Below are 21,290 nucleotides of genomic sequence, written 5' to 3'. Positions count from 1 at the left end.
CTCTGGCTAAATACAATTGTCCTCTAGATTTGTTGATTTTGCCCTTGTTTTTTCCCCCATAGTAACTCTCAATAACTAACATCAAATCTCAAACCAACTCTCAAATCTTTTGAAAGGTTTTCTTTTCAAAAATTCTGCAAAACATGACACCAGGCTCCTCACAGTCTTTATAGTTTATTAAAAAACTTAACCCAATTAAGCATACATAAACACATGTCTCTGAGCTATCTGCTTTGCTGAGTATTGCATGCCTGGTTTCTCCAATATGGAGCCTGATAGTATAATGTCTCCTGTGAAGCAAAGTATCATAATGGGAAGGAGGAGTGGGGTAAAATTAGTGAGACAGATGGAGAACAGACCATCAAGTGAAAGCCTCAAGGGGAGTTTTGTCTTTATTGATGATGGTTTCACATAACCATTTAGGTTTACTTACATAAGCCATGAACCATAATTGATAGAGCTAGCCTGTTAGAAGTAGAGAGAGTATGTTAATGGGGAAGTTGACAAATCTTAATTAAAGAGGGATATCCAAATATGCAGTGGAAACATATTAAGCTGTTGTTTGCTGACAGGGAAATGAATTTAATGTTAGCAAAATTGAAACAGTAATGGGAATTTTAAGATTGTTTTTATAGATATTTATCATTTCCTATGTATCTCATGAATTAGCCAGACATAAGCATGCAACATTCTGCCAATAATTTTATGGAAAATGGTTATTGCACATCTACAGCTATTGTTGCTATAGATTTAAACTCAAGAGTTATTGAATAAGTGCTCATTACTTTTAAGAAAATGAGAGTTTGTCCTTTCCCTCCTAGAATGACTGATGCCAAAAAAAAAGAAAAAGAAAGAAAAAAAGGCATGAGGACTGTGGAGGACTTTGATGTGGCATATATAGAAGCAATCAACCCCTGTGGTTAATCCTTGTCTCTTACATTGCAAGTTAGCTACTATCAATAACACAAAATGCAGCTTATTTCTGGTCCTTATCAGTGTGACAAAGTCTCTTCCTACAGGAGTTTGCTTTCATATCTGTATATCACTAAAATAATAAATTGACAGAAGATAAGAAAGCAGCTGATTCCTAATTGTCCACATGCAGATGTGTACTTTGATAGTTGTCTATGGCAGCATTGTAATCCCTGAGTGACTTCCTGCCATCTCCTGTATCATTAGCTGCTGTGAGTGAGATTACTATATTAATATTAATAATTGCACTAATAAAATATAGGAAAACCAGGGGCTGCAATCATTCCATTTCAAAGACTTACACTCTTACTATATTATAGATTTAAAATTTTCATAGATTTTGGATTGCACCATTCATTCACTTTTTGCTTCTAGGTAATTTCATTAATATAGATAATGGAACAAACTGTTTCCAAGTAAAAAACATTTTTAATATATTGCTTTCATGTATTTTCCCTAGACATCCATTTTAATCTTTATCTCTATACCCATTTTCTTTTTACTACCTATAAATCTACCTTGTAAGCCCTCTGTTGTATTTTTATCTTATTATTATTTCTAATTATAAAATAAAATGTATTTATAAAAAATTATAAAATGCACAAAAACAAAACAAAAAATCAAAATAAGTACCCTCACCAAAGAAGGATAATTATTATTAGTATTTGGTGAATTTTCTTTGAGGTTTTTTCTAGGTCTGAACATTTATTTATAATATTTGAACCATATTATATACAGTTAGGTTGAGCTTTTTGTTTTTATTCCTTTTGGGGTTTTCTTTTTCTTTTTAACTTTAGTAACATATCTTGAGAATTTTCTTACATATTCAGTCTTTAAAAATAAAATATAGTACCTATATAATGATCTTTTATGTATCAATGAATCAAAATTTACTTAGCCATGTTCATTTTGTTGCACATTTAGATTTCTAAGGTTTTCTTTTTTAATCAAGGTAATTTTTGTACATTCTTTCTAATCCATTTATTGATTATGTTTCTTAAAGATAAATGCCCAGATCCCCACTGCCTAATCGGTACATTTAATATGTCCAGAAGCAAACTCTTGAGGGCTGTCCTCCCCTCTATTTCATAGTAAATGAGAGCACTGTCCACTAGCTCAGGTCCCAGTCCCTGAGTCAGCCTTCCCTTTCATTTTCCTTTCATATTCCATTCCAAATCCACCAACAGATTCTGTAGGCTTTCACAATACATCCACCAGTTTCTTGCTTCTCTACTCCTAGCATAGTAGTTTAAGCCACAACACTTGTTGCTCGATTATTTCAATAGCCTCCCACAGTTTCCTTGTTTCTAAATTTGTCACTCATGCCACACCATAATATTACTGTTTAAAACAGTGAATCAGATCATGTCTCCAGAAGTAAAATCTCAAGTCCTTACATGTAAATCCCTCCATGATCTGGCTCCAGCTGACCACTCTTTTGCTGTTCAGCTTCCTTGTTTCCTGACAATAGCAGAGATGCTTTTCTTTAGAAAGTTTGCCCTCTCCATTCCTTCTGCTTGTAGCAGAGTAGGTACCTAGAGCGTATTTAATAATCAGTAAATATTCGTGTACTGAATATAATGAAATTAAATGAACATTTGCACAACTCTTGGTATTGCGAATAGATTGGTTTCTGGGATTTTGACTGATTACTCTTGATATTCCATCTCATTTAAATGCTTACTTAACTCTTTTGTGTTTAATTCCTTTCTTTCCTCCTTTTCTCTCCATTTCTGTCCATTTATTTTATTAATCTTTCATTTCATCCATCCATACAGTATTTCAACTTCCATTTTTTGATTTATTCAATAAATATTTCCCATTGTTTGGTATTCTCAGAGAGACAGGGAAGTAGAGAATATAAAGAGAGAGATGAGTTAACCAAGAAATATAGTAGAGATAATACATGCTGGGTTGGGGTCAGTACCAAAATCTATAGGGAGTTTGGAAAAGGCATCTAGTCCAGCCTGGTGGATTAGGGACAGTTTTTTAGAGAGGTGACTGAGATTAGAAAGAACAATAGGAATTAGCCAGTAAAACTGGGCCCAGGAGGAACGGGGAATCAGCAGTATAAATCATACACAAGAATACTTAGAGGTTGGAGTTGTGGCTCAGTGGTAGAATGCTTGCCTAGCACGTATAAGGCATCGGGTTTGATCCTCAGCACCACATAAATGTAAAATAAAGATATTGTATCCACCTAAAGCTTAAGAATAAATATATTTTAAAAAAAGAATACTTAGAGGTTCTTCTCATTCTCCTCTGGCCCCAGCCATGAACTTGTATTTTTCACAAACAATATTCAGGATCAGCATATCCCAAGTTTCTGTGTATATTATTCAAATACTTTGTAGAATTTGTAAGAATCATGGTAAGAACTAATATTTTTATAGCACCTTACATTCTACAAGATGTCTTTATATTTTAACTTGCATAATAATTCCACAGAATAGTTATAATCATCCCCTTTTTGTTACATACAAGGTAATGCTAACTAAGCCAGGGCTCACTCTAATACTAAATGATGAAAATTAGAAGAGATTAGACATGATGTACAACGTACTGGGCATATGTAATTATAAGAGGTAAGTAGATTAGGTCAAATATCTGGGGAGTAGTCTTTAAATTACAGTTTATTAAAATCATGATAATATGCCTTGATTCTTCATCAAGGTTCATTATTAAAGGTCCTACCCATAATCCTATGTAATTTTTTGTATTTCCAGTATTTCCACTCAAATATTTACTTCTTTGGAGGAAGCAAGATAAATAGAAGGAGGCAGCATGACTTTTGGGGCTGGGTAGACTAAGGCTCCACGGTCAATAGGGAAATCTGGAGATGTTGGTCAAAAGGTATAAGGTTCAGTTATATGATATGAACTAATGTACTGCATGGTGACTGTAGTTAGTAATACTATGCTGTATACTTAAAATTTACTAAAACTTAAAAGACTACAGTAAATGACTATCTGATCTCAGCTGTATAATCCTTCTGCTGCTTCATCTGTAATGAAGGATAATAACAGTTCATAGGATGGTGTTGAAGAATACAGATACAATAAGGAAAGCAAGTAATTGCTACTCAACTTTTGTTAAATTGCTTCCTCCTTTCCTTATGGGGAAACAATTTGTATCTTTTATTATTGATAATCTAAAAAGACGTTTTCCAAAAAAAAAAAAAATGGGAGATGTCAAGAGAATGGGGGATGGATCATTAGGTCTAAAACCTATTTGTAGAATTATCACATGCAATATATTTATTAAATCTTAAAGAACACAGAGGAGAAGAACAATATTTTGTGAGGCTGATTTGGTCCCTGATGTCTTTCATATATTAACATATTTAATCTGCAGTCTCAGTTTACGGATTTGAAAATGTTTTCAATCCATTAAAGAAAAAGAATGTTATATTCTCTCTTCTAAATTATTTAATCAACATTGAGAATATGTAGGCAACAATATTATAAAAAATATGAAAATACATTTTGAGCTAATGTTAATAATTGTTACTATTTATTGAATTTCCACTATGTGTCAATCTATGCTAAACATTTTTCGTAAAGTATCTCATTTAGCCTTTAAGATAAATATTGTTATTCTCATTTTTGCATAAGGAAGCAGAAGCAAGAGACTTTAATAATAATAATGAAAATACTTGTATAATGTAACTATGTACTAGATACTCTTTATATAGAAATAATCATTAACTGATTATTAACCTATGAGATAAATCCTGTTTTATCCTCATTTTGTAGATTTTGACAGATGAAAAGCTGAGGCAGAGAGCTGTTAAGTACTTGCTCACATAATCAGTAGTTAGCAAAGTGGGGGTCTAAACACAGGCAGTCGGACTCCATAAACCACCTCCTTGACCATGATATTAAAGGTCATGTACTTGGTACATAGCAGGATTAAGATTCAAACTAACTGCAGAGTCTGACTCTTTTTGGTGTATCACTTAGGTAGCACTGTTAGCTGTAAGATTTTTAAAATCTTCTCTATACTTCAAGTTGTTGTTGTTGTCATTGTTGTTGTTGTCATCCTTGTTGTTTAATCTGATTGTCTCCTCCCCAAAACACTTAGAACTTGTTCAAGGGAAGCAAGCAGCTTTGGTGCAATGCCAAGTCAGGGTCATTCTAGAGTGCATGATGAAGAAAAATTTGCCTTTCTCAGCAGGGTATGCCAAGCAGGATCAACACAATGGCAGAGGCAGAGTTTTCTCAGACATCCTATGGCTACTTTAATGAACATTTTACTAAAAGAACTTAACTGTGCCTGTGAATGTATTTCTTTGTGTGTCAACATTTAAATATCAACTCTCAGATTTTTTTTTAAATTGGGTTGACCTTGAAGTACAACCATGTGAGTTCTTTCTCTTGTAGACTACTTCCTAATAGAAATTCTGTCAATTGATCCATCGAAGCCTGATATTTTGTTTTATGTTTTGTTTTGCTCTAATCTTTTAAAACTATCATTTACCATCTTTGGACAGGGGATGGAGGCAAAATGAAACAGGTAAAGATTTCAAAGCCAATTATGTGAGACCTGGTTCTGAATTTATAGTAGTATAAATAACCCCTTTTGCTATCTAGTACGGTACATGTAGATACTTTCCTATTTCTTTTTTTAATTACTATGACACTATACAATGGACAGAGAAATGTTATGTCTGTTTTATTAACTGAGAATCCAAGATGACATAGATTTATGATAACCCTACAACAATTAGAAAGTGAGTGGTAAATTTAGAACCTGGCATCCAGAAACAGGAGAGCTCCTTGGATAAGAGCATAGATTTTAGGGTTAAGTAAAAATAACCTCTGAGTTCACTACTTGACCTTGAAAGAGTTATATAATTTCTCTGTGCCTCAGCTTCTTCATGCATACAAATACCATGGATCATTATTAGGATTAAATGAGTTTGTCATGGTGAGATTGCAATAAATCACTGAGTTGATCTTAAAGCAGGAGAAGGAACACTTATTTACCAGCTGGTGGTCTGGATTCACCAGTTGGTGGGCAAACTGCAAGTTACCCCCCAACCCCCTCTAAGGGTTAGAGTACACCTTTATAGTCCAAAACCACATTATTTGTAAGTGGTTGTGGCTATGATTCAAAACCATAAACAAACATCATGAATCTAAAATCATAAGCAGAAGGGGAAATGGGTCAAAATGACCCTAGTTGAAAGTTAAAGAATGGTTACTAACATCTAGACAAACATTCTCTGACAGAGTACACTGTCCAAGAAAAATGGGAACCAAAAATAGAACAATTTTACATTATATAAGAAAAACAGAAAAATTTGCCTTTCTAAGCAGGGTATGCCAAGCAGGATCAACACAATGGCAGAGGCAGAGTTTTTTCATGGGAGAAACATTCCTTATAGAACATGGAGTCACAGGGTAAAAGGGACTCTGTTTGGTCATTGCCCTATAGTCTGGCCCATGAAAAGTTAATCCATATAAACAGATCTGTCATGAAATGAGCTACATTGAGTGTAGCCATTCTTCTCACTATTATTATTAGCCTTTTCTTGTAGTGAAATACACCAGTGATCCTAGTTTGGCTGCAGCTATGATGATAGCAAAGTTGGCTGGGGGTGGTAGAGGAAGGTCAAAAAGTGGGTGCAGGGGAATTGTGTTTCCAGCTGGCCTAGCAAAAACACAGCATTTCACTATTCCCCTGACTTTAAAGACAGGTTTTGTGAACTGTATATAGATTTAGTGACATTTCAATGTTTTTTAAAAATGTATATCAATCCTAATTCAGAAGAACCTACTGAAAACTAGGTCTAATATCAGTTATATAAAAAAATTCTATGAATTAAAATTTGGTTTTCATTTACAAAACTCTAAAATTAAGCCAGGCACCATGGTGCATACCTATAATCCCAGCATCTTGGGAGACTGAGGCAGGAGGATCATGACTTCAAAGTCAGCCTCAGCAAAAGCTAGACACTAAGCAACTCAGTGAGACCCTGTCTCTAAATAAAATACAAACTAGGGCTGGGGATGTGGCTCAGTGGTCGAGTGCCCCTGAGTTCAATCCCCAGTACCCTCTTCCATAAACAAAACCTCTAAAATTAAAAATTCTAGAATGTTAAACAAGCACAAATATATGCCTTCCCTAAATATGTAGATTTACTATGCAGACATCATGACATTTTTAAATAAATGCAGAGTTTATTTTGAATACCTTCATGCAAAGCATAGAAATTAAGTTCATACATAGCAACACATCTGTACCTAATGATGTCTTCCAGTTTCTAAGAGTAGTAGTATTAACTCTACAGCATCATTGCATATTATTAGATTCAACTATGTATGATTGGACAATATTTTACATATATCCAAAACCATACAATGCTGAGAGTAGCTCAAATGAGATTGTGCTGAATTTAAATTTGTGAGAACAAAGTAAGAGAAACAAGAATGAAGAAACAACCTACAGAATGGGAAAAAATCTTTGCCAGCTACTCGTATGGCAGATGATTAATATCCAGGATATATAAAGAACTCAAAAAACTTAATACCAAAAACCCCTATCAACAAATGGGTAAATGAACCAATTAGACACTTATCAAAAGAAACATTAAGTGTTCAATAACTGCATGAAAAAACTGTTCACCATCACTAGCCATCAGGGAAATGCAAATCAAAACTACACCAAATTTCTATCTCACCCCATTTAGAAAGGCCATCATCAAAATTACAAATAACAATAAATACCAGCAAGGATGGGGAAAGAACCAGTATACCTGTAGTGAGAATGTAAATTAGTTGAGCAACTGTAGAAATCAGTATGAAGGTTGCTCAGAAGACTAAAAATAGAATGACTATATGACTCAGTTGTACTTCTTCTTCCTATATACCCAAAGGAATTAAAATTGATGCAGTATAAGATACCTGCAGACCCTTGTTTATTTCAGCATAATTCATAATAGCCAAGGTATAGTTCTAGCTGCCCATCAACAGATGAATGGACAAAGAAAATATATGTGGGGGGTGCGGGGTATTATGCCCTCATAATGAAAAATAAAATGAAATTATGTCACTTGTAGGAAAACGGATGCAACTTAAGATCATCATGTTAAGTGAAATAAGTCAGACTCAGAAAGACAGTACCATATGTTTTCTCTCATGGGGAATCTAGGAAAAAAATGAAAATGATATACAAGTAGAAGGGAGACTTAGAAAAGAGAAGATCAGGAGTAGAGGGTAGAAAGGGGTAAGGGGGATTCTCGCCAATGACCCACGCTGATGAGATGAACTGGGTTTAAAAGAGGTGGCTGAAACATTCAACTAAGAAAGCAGTGAGAAATCATGCAACACAGACAAGTTTTTCAGATCGAGAGCTGGATTGCTCTGCGACCTTAAAGGTCAGCTTCCACTTTGGAAAGGGCGCTGGAAGAGAGTGTGCACCCAGAATCTCTTTATGTTTATAGGAGGACTCACAAAGGAATTTCGATAGAAGGTTCTTCACCAAATAAGGCAGGGGATAAGGTTTCAAGGTTGGAGGCTTGTTTTGTGATGTCTTGTGGTCAGCAGATTGACTGACATCCCCACAAGTCACACCCATCTCACGTGCTGTATGGGATCACAGGCAGAGCTAAAGGGAAGACACACTTGCATGGCACAACCCAATCAGTGTGTAACGCCAGGCCTATCACACACACAGCCCATGGATGGCTTGTGACAGGGGATTATTGAGGGATAGAAATGAGCAAAGAATATTATATTCATGAATGAGTATGCTGAAATGAAACCCATTTTTCTGTATAATTAATATTTATTAATAAAAATAGTAAATAAATAAATTTGTGAAAACAGATTCAGGAGAGCTACATAGGAGTTATAGCTAAGTATAGCGCTCATAGTGAAAATGTGGTCTACCTGGTGAAAGCAAAGTAGAACCATCCTCAGAATCATGGGTTTCTACAGCTTAGAGAATATATATATATATATATATATATATATATATATATAAATAGACCAAAAAAACACACAGTATATAATCATTAATGAAATAATGAAAGATGCTATTTTATACCCTTTATTTTAAAGTAAATTAATATTTACTCTACAAATATTATAATTCATCAACTGAATGTTTTCAAGTCAAAAATTTTAGTGCAATAATTTGTATTCTAATGTGGGGAAAGAATTGATGCAACAAAAGAAAAATGTGACTATTTCATACCTTTCTCAAAAAGAGCAGTTTTATTATTTAAAATTGTAGTTATCAACTCTGACACTATACATATACCTATGAAACCTTTTTAAACACATACTCTCTAGGCAAGCAGATTTTTCAAATCTGGTATCTAGGGTTGGAACTGGGATATTAACATTAGAAAAAGAACAACAACAAAGAAACCTCACAGATTATTCTGATGCATGAGGGTAGGTTTGGGAACCATGGACTGAAATTTATTACTTCATTGTCTTTAGAAAATCGTATTACCAAGAATAAAGCAAGAAGTAGCATATTAGCAGAAAATAGGTACTTGTCTCCTAGAAAAAGAGATGGAGGATGACTAAATTAATGACAGTATTAGTGGTAACATATAAAAAAAGGCATTGCTCCTGAGACAGAGTTACCAAAACCAGAATTCATCCAGTGTTGTTGGAATTTTATAATAAAATTGCTAGCTATTTAGAAACACTAGTAGCAGTATGCATTTTACCCTATAAACAACTATTTATAAAAAAATAGAACATTATTTTCTTTAAATCAAATTATATATGATGATAGGATCTCTGTTTTCTGCCTCCCCTCTCAGGTTCTCCATGAGCATCAATCTTTTAGGAACTTAGACTTTTGGAGAATAATAATTCACATAGTAATATTTCAATAAATTATTCTGTTCCCCTCCTCTATTTACATTGCTTGAGAAAGGGCAGCTTAAGTACCTAGCTCCATTGCATTTCCCATCAAAACAACTTTTTATAAAGGAATCTTAGGTACTTTGTTTCTTTAAGCACACAGTCGTCACCTGAGAGCAAAATAGATGACTTTGTGGCTAAGTGCATAAGAGAGTTATCACATGAACCTATCACACATACCCAGGGCAGTAAAATGGAGGCTGTGGGAGATGGATGGAGGATTCTGATCTAGCTTCCACATCCATATTTGGTTACCAACTAACTGCTTTGGATCTGTTGTGTATATCTAGATTGTCCTTATGAGAACCCAGGGGTATAGATGCCTTGCAAACTAGAGATTTAACATTGCACACAACTGCCACATTCCCTGTTGGCAATTTCTATTTGTTTTACATCTCCCCCAGTTAGTTTGGTTAAGTGAAGTACTGTAGAGTAAACATTGGAAGTGTTCAAATCACAGTTTGACCACTTCCTCATCTGTGCCACCTTATCATAATAGCATTGTGCAAAAATTATTGGTAGTGTTCACCGTGAAAATTTTTTTCTAAGAAGATTAAAGATTATGATGTATAAAACCAAATAATAATTGAGAGATGTGGGGATTCTCTGTTATTGCGATAATCTTGTATAGCACCACTTCCCTCCCCATCTCACCACTGCCCCCCAAAAAACTTCCATGGTGCAGGCGAGTCATATAGATTTCACAAAATATTCAATGAGGAAATAAAAGAGAAGATTATGAGGTGAATTTAAACTTCATATTCTTCATTCAACCCTGCTACATTGAGGTTAAACTAAGCTGACCAGGAAGCTGATGTTTTACTATTATTTTTCTGTGTGTGTGGTTTTACTATTCTCTCTCTCTCTCTCTCTCTCTCTCTCTCTCTCTCTCTCTCTCTCTCTCTCTCTCTTCCCTCCACCCCCCGTGTGTGTGTGTGTGTGTGTGTGTGTGTGTGTGTGTGTATGTGTGTGTGTGTGAGAGAGAGAGAGAGAGATGACCTTCATAAGTAGTTTTCCCTCCATCTCCAAAAAAGGCCTGTAGTCCTCTCAGGAACCCTCTGACTTTGCAACCCCTGTTCCACACAGTGTAATTTGTGCTCTTACTTAATGTGTTTATAATATGTTGGCCAACAGTGTACAAAGAGAGACCTCACTGATTTAAAAGAGCATGAATAGGAGAACTGTACATATGGTAGAGAAGGAGAGAACGTTAGGGAACTGATGAGAAAAGTCTGAGAATTGTGGAGAGTCTCTTCCCCTCCCATCACACTGAACCATTTTTAACCTTATTAAATACAAGCACACATCCTCTCCAAAGATGAAGTGATGCTTGAGGGAAGAATTTATGTTGGGATCAGATTTTTATCTTCCACATCCCCTAGATTAGTATCTGGTACATAAAAATAGTTATTTCCTGAGCACCTACCATATGGCAGGTGATTTGTTAAGACTTTGCATATTTTATCTCATTTAATCTTGCAGCAGTCCTTCAAGGTAGAGCTTATGAAGTCATTTTCCAGATAAGGCAGCCGTGATTTAGCCAATGTAGAAAACTTCCCCAGAGTGACACAGATAAGTAAGTGGCAGAACAGAATTGAACCCCAGGTCTTACAGCCGAAATATCAACTTTTTCCACTTCGTTCATACTGTATCTTTTCCAAGGACAATAAATGCATGCCAAATGAATAAGTAGATGCATTAGTAGAAGAGGATGTGGCTGCTGTAAATTGTTTTAATTGTGCCCTCATTTCTATTAAAGGGCTTTAGCTAGTACATAATTTCTCTGAAGTAGACTAACTTGAACTGGAATCTTCTGAGTAACTGAATATATTTGCATAACCAAAGACATTTGTGACTCTGACAGATATAAATAGCAAATATGGTGTAACCAGTTAAGCCATCCTGTTAGTCATAACCAATTATTCATAATGCTGCTTTTACCACTCTTAAAATACTTTATTTGTACCATCTACCACACAGAAATAAAAGTTCCTCCTTATTAAGAAAAATTAGTCCTAAGGTGGAAAAATGTATATTTTCTATGTCTGGGTTGTTTGAGAATGTGTAGACTTTTGGAGCTGAATTCCATAACACCCAATACAAATCCCTCTGGAGTATAAACTTGTGTGTGTATATACACACATATTATACATATGTATGTTTTCCAGCTTTATTGAGGTATAATTAACAAATGAAATTGTATATATTTAATGTATGTATACATTGTGATGTTTTGATATACATATACATTGTGAAATGGTTGCCCCCATTAAACTAGTTAATACATCCATTACTTCACATAGTTACCAAGTTACCTTTTTTTGGTAGGAAGAACTTTTAATATCTACATCTTAATGCATTAAAAATATTCTTTAAAAAATTAAAAATCAAGAAAAATATAATTAATCAAAAATACCTGTACTCTGACTGCTCAAATAAAACACATTTTGGTGGCTTTTCCATACTTATATGCAGATATACAGATATGCTTCTTAGAAAATTGTACATATGCAGATTTATGACTTCTTATCCCTCTACTTATATGATGAATAATTTTATATGCTTTAAAAATCATTTCAAAAATATGAACTAGGGAAATTAAGATCTTATATAGACATATAACACAGAAAGGATATCAAGCTAGTATGTGCTTTCAGACTCCTTATTTCTTACTATTAAAAAGAATCAGAATCATACTTTACATTTTGTCTAGTCATAAACTGAATATATAACTAAAAAGAACCAATAACAGAAGAAGAAAAACAAAACAAAACAAAATCTGGGTGCAAATTGATATGTGCTCTCTATCTGCTTTTCACTTATTATATTGTGGGTATTTTTTTCTGTGTCAGCAAAGTCTACTTATGTAAACATAATTTTAGTGCCTACATGTCTGTCCAATACTAACAAACATATGTTTTTCTTTGTTTTGTTTGTACAACTCTGTGCAAATGACAATTCTGTGGGTATCTGTTGTTCTCAGTTTGTAGTGCAAATTCTTGGAAGTGGGATTTCTGAGTTGTAGATTGAGCAGTTTATACCCACACCACCAGTGTGTGGAAAAGGTGTCTGGTGCTGTGTGTCCTGACTGGGAAAAATGTCTGACATGCAATATAAAGTTAAGAAGTAAAAGCACTGGTATAAAAACACATGTGGTATGATCAACTTTTATTTTAAAATTATGTATCTGTATGCATATATACAGATTTAGGTATAGAAATGAATACAGACATGATTTAAGTTGGGAAATTGTGTTGGACACTGGGGAGACAATAAATTAAGCACATTTGCTTATTTTAAAAAACACAGAAACTCAAAAGGAGACTTAGAGGTAGCAAGTAAAATATACCACAGAGTGAGCCAACACACTGGAGAGCAGGCACTAGCAATGTAGGGAAGCTGCAAGGTGAAAGGTATGACCACTTACCAGATAAAATAAAGATGTCCAGTTTAATTTGAATGTAAAAATGATAAACAGTTAATAGGTTTTAGTATGAATATATTCCATGTGATACTTAACATATTTGTACTCAAAAACTGTTCCTTGTTTTTCTGAAACCTAAATTTAATCAGGCATTCTATATTTAAGACTGTCAACATAGACATAGCCAGAAACATGGTTTTGTCATCATAAATGGAAATTATCCCTTAAAAATGAATTCACTCCTAAAAAGGGATAAGAGATGGATGTATAACCTGGTGTCTTACTGCCAGCTTACCTGTTTAAATACCTATGGGAAATAGAAAATTTACTGTTCTAAATATTACTCATGTATCATTTTATCTAATAAGCATGGCCCTAAGAGGTAGGCATTACTCCTGTTCATGAGGAAGGAAACTGAGGCATAAAGGTAAAAGTCACATAGCTTATAAGTGATGGGGCCAGGACATCTAGCTGGTCAGACTTAGTTTGCTCTTTTTTTTTCTATATTCTGCTGCCTTTTAAATAGGAGATATAGTTGCCAACAGGACCAAGAATAGGTTTAGAGAAGACAAAGAAGTAGCATCAAGAGGAGACAAGGTGTTACCTTCATGGGAAAGCTCTAGAGTAAAGATCAATCTCATTAGGTCTTAACCGTGTTGATCTCTGACTACAGCTTTTTCCAAGTTCATAGGGTTCATGGGTCCTACCACCTGAAGTAGCTAGAGTAAGTCTCTGTTCTTACAATCAGATTTCCTTTCAAACAACATTTTTATTCAATGAACCTAGGAACTATTTTTACATGTTCACTGCTCTATGCCTAGTACATGTATCTCTGGGCCCAGCGGAGAGTACATGTTTGGTAAGTATTGATGAATTAATAATGAATGTATAAGTGAACAAGCAAAGTGACTGAACTCTTTTCATTGCATCTAGTAAGAGGAACACTGATCTCCATGGCTCCCATCAACTGCAGATACTAGAAAAATGTCTTCAAGATCTGCCTAACTTTTTAACTTTGTCTCCTATTCAAACCCTTAGCAAACATTTAAATGGCATGTTTCCAGATTTTTAACTTGATACTTGCTATTACTCTTCCTGAAAGTCTACTTTCAACCCACCTCAATCCTACTCTGGAATACCTACTCCCTACCAAGTTTCCTTTGTATCCCCTTAGTTTATTTTCTCTTCCAAATGGTAAGAGAATTGGGTTCTTTCACCTCCCACTAACCCCAGAACTTTCTATACAATTTTCTACTGTATTCATCACTAAAATAAATCCCTTTTATATCATTAAAAATTATCATGAATATTAATAGTTAAATAATAAACCATGCTGTGAATAGATCTTATGTCCCATACCTTCATTCCCTGGTTGGACATTTGTTTCCTTTTGGTTTTTTGTTTGTTTATTTTACTTTGTTTTGCTCTTATGGCAAACTATAATGACTTTGTCGATAAAGAAACCTCTGAGCACATTTTTTATTTTCTTCTTAGGATAGCATACTAGAGGTAGAATTGCTGGAACAAAAAGCAGAATTACTTTTAAAATTCCTGAAATATATTGCCAATTGCTTTCTTAAAATGCTATAAAGGGGTTTTATACCCCCATAACACCAGTGATATGAGTGTCTGTTTCATAGTACCACAACCAAAGTGTGATTTATTTGTTCTTTTATTGTGATTTAAGATTCTATATTATTCTTAAACAGGCAAAGAGGGTGTGTAATTTAATTTGCATTGCTTTTATTCCTAGGGAGGTTGAACATTTATATGTGTGTATTTACTTCCTACTTGTGTTTTCTCTTTTGTGATCAGATGCTAATAGCCTTTGTCTATATTTTATTGAAATGTTATTGTTTTTCTTATTGAGTTGCAGGAACATTTTTAAAATATTGATAAATAAACTTGAGCAGATGGTTTCCCAGCTTATTGCTTAGTTATGAGTTCTTGATGTTTCATTTTATCTTTTTACTTCAGTGGCTTTAAGTTTTTATGTAGTCAAACCTGTCATCATTTATGTGACTTCTTTCATTTATGCTTAAAATTTTCTTTTCCATCAAGATTATAGGTAACTATTAACCTTTTTTGTAGCTTCATATTTCATCCTAAGAGCTCTATTAAAAAGAAAAAAAACAAAACCTTTAAGAGTAGATTTTGCTTAAATATGTTTAAATGCTAATATAGGACATATTGAAGCTTCCTTCAAATGGTTCATGTCCATGTCTCCAAGTTCTTAGTGTGGCCATAATACTGACCCTGCGTGTCTCCAATAATATTTGTTTGAATCTTTCAGAGTAGAAGGCTTTTTTTTCCCCCTAGTACTAAGAATTGAACCCAGGGCTTCACACATGGTAGGCAAGTGTTCCCTGACTGAGCTATCCTCAGCCTTTGAATATCTTTCAGAAAATCCCCCCAATACTACTGTAGCTAGATACACTCATCTAGTGCCAAGGTGCAGTGATCCCTCTCCTCTTTGTCACTTTCACTGTTGTCAAGTTCACTGATTTTCAACTTCTTATTCCAACAAAAACTTAATGACCCCTTTATAACTTGCTGCCTTTAGAGGGCCCAATTTTATTGAAACCTATTCATTCTTAAGAAGAAATAAAGCATCTTAATAATTCAAAACTTTCAAAATGACTTTAAATGGTGCAGCTGAGTCTACCTTTTCCTCTTCTCAATAAACAAACATAGTAAGATATAACTGAGCATGATGTTTATACAGAAAATGGTAAATCAATCCCCTTTTCTATTTTTTAAAAAATATTCGAAGATTATGGTACAGAGACTATTATTAATAACAAATTACTTATGGCTCAACAATTTGAAATAATACCACAGCTGTGAAACATAGCAAAAGCGAGTCATAAAGATAGAGGCACAATTGAAGGATTAGAGTTGGGCTGATATATTGTTTAAGGGCATTGAAAATCATTGAGAAGTTTAGGAAGTGAGCATCCAGCTCCAGGACTATGACAGAGGATCAATTGCCTTTTCAATGTCAAACCAGTCTTTAAAAGACCTCATTTTGCAGGCCCTTTTGTGATAAAAGCTCCTGAATAGTTACTTCCTTTGTTCATCCCTGAGTAGAGAATTTACATTACATAAAGGACTGTAGCCTGCACTGCCTGATTCTGAGTGGGTAGGTGCAGAGTCCTTTCCTCAGTATTCACAGAGAGGCAAGCAACATTCTTAGAGGCTATGCATCCCCGAGAGCTTGAGTGCATGACAGTGATATTCAAGACAGCAATCTCTACCCTTTGGTGAGCTCTCTCAGTGAGCACCATGCTTTATGCACATTCTTCCTATTTCTCACACCTGTCCTCACTTGATTATTACTATCCCCAATTTCCAGATGAGAACACCGAGGGTCAGAGAAGTTAATAAATAGCAAAATATCATACAAGGTAGAATTTAGAAGATCCAGAACCCAAATCTAGTGCTGTTTCTTTGTACTCACCAGGCTGCTTCCTAATTCATCTCGGTTTAATTTTCCAGTTTATAACTTTGCTGTTATCATTATAGCTTTCTAATACTATTGAAACTCTATCAAAAAGGAAGTTTTAGAAATGTTAAATTAAATATGGTACAAATAGTCATCAACTCCAAGGACTCTAGTAGAAGTTCTTGAGGACCCAAATTGATGGTGGGGATGAATGGGTTCTTACAAATTGTCTAGACTGGTCCCTCCCCCTGATCTCTTTATGTCATACTTGAAGGCCCTTACAGCCTCTTCAGCAAGTGACTAATACTTTCTACTTAAAATTCTGTATGAGAGAAGTCAGCTTCTCTTTAATAATTATCATTAAAATGTCAGTTCACATGTTGAGACACATAGTTAACAACTTGAGCCTTGATTCTCTTCTCCCCACTAATTAATTTTAGAGCTTTCCAAAATTTAGTCCTTAAGACCTTTTAGCCTTAACCTGAAATTCAATCCTCTTATATTTACTTCTACAAATAATTGGCCTAAGAAGCAGTCTATTATTTATTATTTGTAAATAGGAGCCTAAGGCATCCTTTGAAAATTAAAAAATAAAACATTTCGCTCAAATTATGTCAGGCAGTATGCTAGATGCTTAGGTATCTGAGCACTTGGCATCCCACCTGCCATCACTGATGAGGTTTGGCTGTGTTCTTCTAATCAAGGCCTTGTAATAGTGGTCCACTTCTTACTTTGAACATAGCTTTTGCTGCTCTGCTACTGCAACTTATTTTTTAAGTGGACATATTTCTTTCTCTTCTTTCTCTCTGCTCCTCCCTAATCTCCCGCCACCACCCTCAATCTCAGGGAAAACAGGATTACCTTTCATCCCCATCCTAGGCAGATTTGTCTGTCCTTGAATACACACTCACCATAGAAATGAAGTAATCCAGACTTTGGGGATGGTACCTGAAGATCTCAGAAATGATTTCTCCCAAATTAACAAATGAATTAACAACTCCAACAGATGGAATGTAGCCTTTGAATCACCTCTATAAAAGCCCCCTGTTTCTACTGATGGGCAGAATCACAGCCTTTGGGACAGGAATACCCTGTGTTTCTCCTTTGCTAGCAAAGCAATAAAGCTTCTTTTTCCTTTTTCTCAAAACCATGTCCTTGCTATTGGATTGGCATCCAGACAAGGGCCAAGCTTTTAGCAACAGCATAGTGTTGTAAGTTCCTTCCCATTGGAGATCTAGAGAATCTGAATGCTCTACAGATTTACCCACATCAGTCTGATGAACAGATATTTATGCTTAAGGCATACAAATATATAACCCCAATCTTTTCTACTCGAATGTCCAACTCTTCCTTTTAGTTCTAGCTCAGGAAGAGACAATAAATAGTACTGGTCACTTTTTATTTATTTAATTTTTTGGTTCAGTTCTTCTCATTTTATATGACACTGTTTTGTTTTCCTGCATTCTGGCATTCAGGGAAGGAATGGGAAACCAAGATCAAATGAGATTGGGTCCTGCTCCTCTAGGAGTTAATACTCTAAAGGGAGAAAGAAAACTCAGTAAACAGGATATGACAGTAAGATAAGGTCAGTTCCCTGCTCTGAGGGTTTTTCTGAGAAGTTAGAAAACTCAATAAAGTGAGAGTCAATCTTACTCTTGCCTCTAAGAGAAAGGAGTCATATTCCTTTGATCTTGTACCTTCAGGTGCTACACAGATGAAGAGTATTTGCAATCACAGTCATCAGTATCACTGTCTTACACTTTATTGTGTTTGGTACGTGGCTGGGACCAGATATGAAGCACTTAAGTTAGGTGCAAAATTTAAAGGGGACCCCAAAACCTCAATAATTAGTCAACTTTTTAAATAAAATTAATGCAAAATAATCAAAATGAGCAAAATATCAAAATCAGTCTTGTACTACTCTCAGGTACCATGGGATTACATAGGTCCAAGGTTTTGTCAACTTCTTTAGTGCCATAGTCTAGTTTTGGAGATCTAAAAGGAATGTAAAATAAACAAATGGAGTATTTATTTTATTTTCATTCCTAATTACAAGCAAGATATCTGTGACCTAAGGGTTAGGGAGGAAGGATGGTAGTTAATTTTCATTATACAACCAGTGTTATACAGAATCATTAGGGAAATTCAATAATATGAACCCTAATAGCCCCCCTTAAAGAATGAGCCAAGATGTATTCTAGATTCCAAGAAACCACTGAGTATTTTAAAAACAAAATTCCATAGAGCTTTAAATGTAGAGCTCTGGTTCTCTGTAATTAGTGAACATATTTGCAGTGACCTTCTATGTATCTGCATCTTTTTCTTATGTTACCAACTCATAACTACTTTTTCTGTCCCTTTAGTCACATTGTTCATTTTCCAAAGAAGAATCCAATTGGCCTAGTCTTGTTTTCTTTTTCTTATGGGCCCTTCAGTATTAGATCAATGCAAAGTAGGAGCCCAATCCTGCTCCAAAGACCTAAATGGCTTTGACCAATGAGGGGCCTGAGTTGGGTTGGAGATAAGTGGGGCAGCAGGAAAGGGCATTTGCAGGTAAGATTTTTTTTTTTTTAAACAGTAGGGTGGAGATGAAGCATCCTCTCTCCAGTACACCAGCATTGCAGATTAGCAATTAAAAATGCAAAGAAAGCAGAACAAATAGCAAGTGCTAATGGAGTTCACAGAAAAGAGAAATCACCAAGGGTCAGAGTGTGTTAATTGTATGCTATAAGAGCTGCAATTATAAACCCATAGATATGCAAATAAATGCTGATGGCTCAGCAAATGAGACTACAAAATCATTTATCTATGGCCCTTGATAAGTAGACAGCTAGATAAATGATTTGTTTATGAATTCACTTAGAGATTTCACTTAATATCTTCACTACTTTTCCTCCTTTCTGGAGACATCCACATAATAAAAAGAGCCTTCGGGCACCTTGTATTGGCTTACCCTGTTTATTACCTTCGCCTCTGGTTGCTTAAAATAGAATAAATAGACCTTTCAATTGTGAGTGGCTGACTCACACTGCTGAAAATCTTCTCCCCTCCACCTCCTTGTGCCATTTCTGTACTGACCCAGTGGAAAGTGATGATAGCATCTGTTTCTGCCACCCAGATCCCATTGATAGCAGTTGACATTTCTTGTCTGCAGTGAGGTCATGGAAAAAATTAATTGCAGGGAAAGACAAAGATGCTGATTAGCTAGTATTAGGCCTTCTGGAACTCAGGGCTGAGACATCTTTGAGGTTCACTATGCCTAGGGTGACCCTTACTTTAACCAAGGGTAGACCAGGTATTGTCACAAGACTCAAAACACATGAAGCCCATCCCCCTGAGGGTGGTTCAACTATGACCATCAAGTATTTAGAGCTTTTCAGCTCCAAACTGACAATACTGGGGTTGTATTTCATTCCTGTAGGTTGTCAGAATGAATGATGGTCCAAGAAATTTAAACCTAATGAAGAGATTCAGAATAATATATGGCTTCCTTGAAAGAACCATAAGAATTTTTTTTATTTCTCTCACTAGAGAATAATAAAAAATTATCCATTCATTCAAAGAAACATTGATTAAATTCCTACTCTGTGTCATTTCTTTGTTTATACTATAACTTGCACAGGACTTACTGTGTCTTATATGACAGAATTCTAGGCTTATAAAGAAGCTGGTAGATGGAAGTCTTCAAATAAGAACCCCTTGTTTATGATGCTTGAAAGGATATTCTCACAGATATGTTTAATTTCATGGTTTGGTTAGAAGAGGACCTGGTTGAGTGTGGCATGTGTTTTGTTTTGTGTTTTGGTAGTTTTTCATTGGCCTAGCTCCCATCATATCATGTGTTCTCATGACCAAGAAAAGAAATTGGGTCTGATATGTCTAATACGTAGCCAGTGACTCTACAAAATAGCAAGTAAATTAGTAGGGAAGGAACTGAAGACAAAATAACAGGTAAAAATGAACCTGCAACATCAGTAACTATATCTCTACATTGATAAGATTTTAAGTGATGACTAATTATGCATAGAAAAGTGATCAGTCCATTATGAAAGAATTCTAGAAGCAGCTATAAGAAAAGAAATACCTTTTTCCAAATCCCAAGGTGTTGAAGCCTGCCTCAAATACCAAATGCATGGCTTACATAATAAGTAGTACACCCATTCACACTTGCAAAAAAGGTATGGGTAAAAGTTTCAAGAGTTTAATACTGGAAAAAGCACAGAACTTCATTTTAATTGTCTTGAATCTATTATTATGTTCCAAGAATAAATTTTTTCCCTTAATTTAGATAAATACAGGAATTTTTTTTAAAGATATGCATCAGTCAGTTTTGATTCTGAAATTTCCTTTCTAAACATGGCATTGTGGTAAAAGGAGTTGAAGAAAATTGATAACATTTTCTTAGTCTATAGAGTCAGCATCAGACTGAGAAAATTGAATCATCCCCTCTAGGCAAAGTATGGTGTTACTAAAATGACATCATCATAGAAATGTTTTATGACATAAAAGAAGTTATTGATTTCTTTCTTCTAGGCTCCTGTGCTAGCAGTGTAGGTCAGCT

The 21,290-nt window shown here is 34.9% G+C and overlaps 1 protein-coding gene across 25 annotated transcripts in view; it reads left to right on the top strand.

Moving 5' to 3' along the window:
* The window catches only part of Dlg2 (discs large MAGUK scaffold protein 2), a 1,969,681-nt gene that overhangs the window by 1,508,100 nt on the left and 440,291 nt on the right, over window positions 1–21,290 (top strand). The window lies entirely within an intron of this gene.

This window comes from Ictidomys tridecemlineatus, chromosome 4, assembly GCF_052094955.1.
Source record: "Ictidomys tridecemlineatus isolate mIctTri1 chromosome 4, mIctTri1.hap1, whole genome shotgun sequence".
Classification (NCBI taxonomy): Eukaryota; Metazoa; Chordata; class Mammalia; order Rodentia; family Sciuridae; genus Ictidomys; species Ictidomys tridecemlineatus.
Note: the sequence above shows the minus strand (reverse complement) of the source record. Positions and strands in the feature narration are given on the sequence as shown.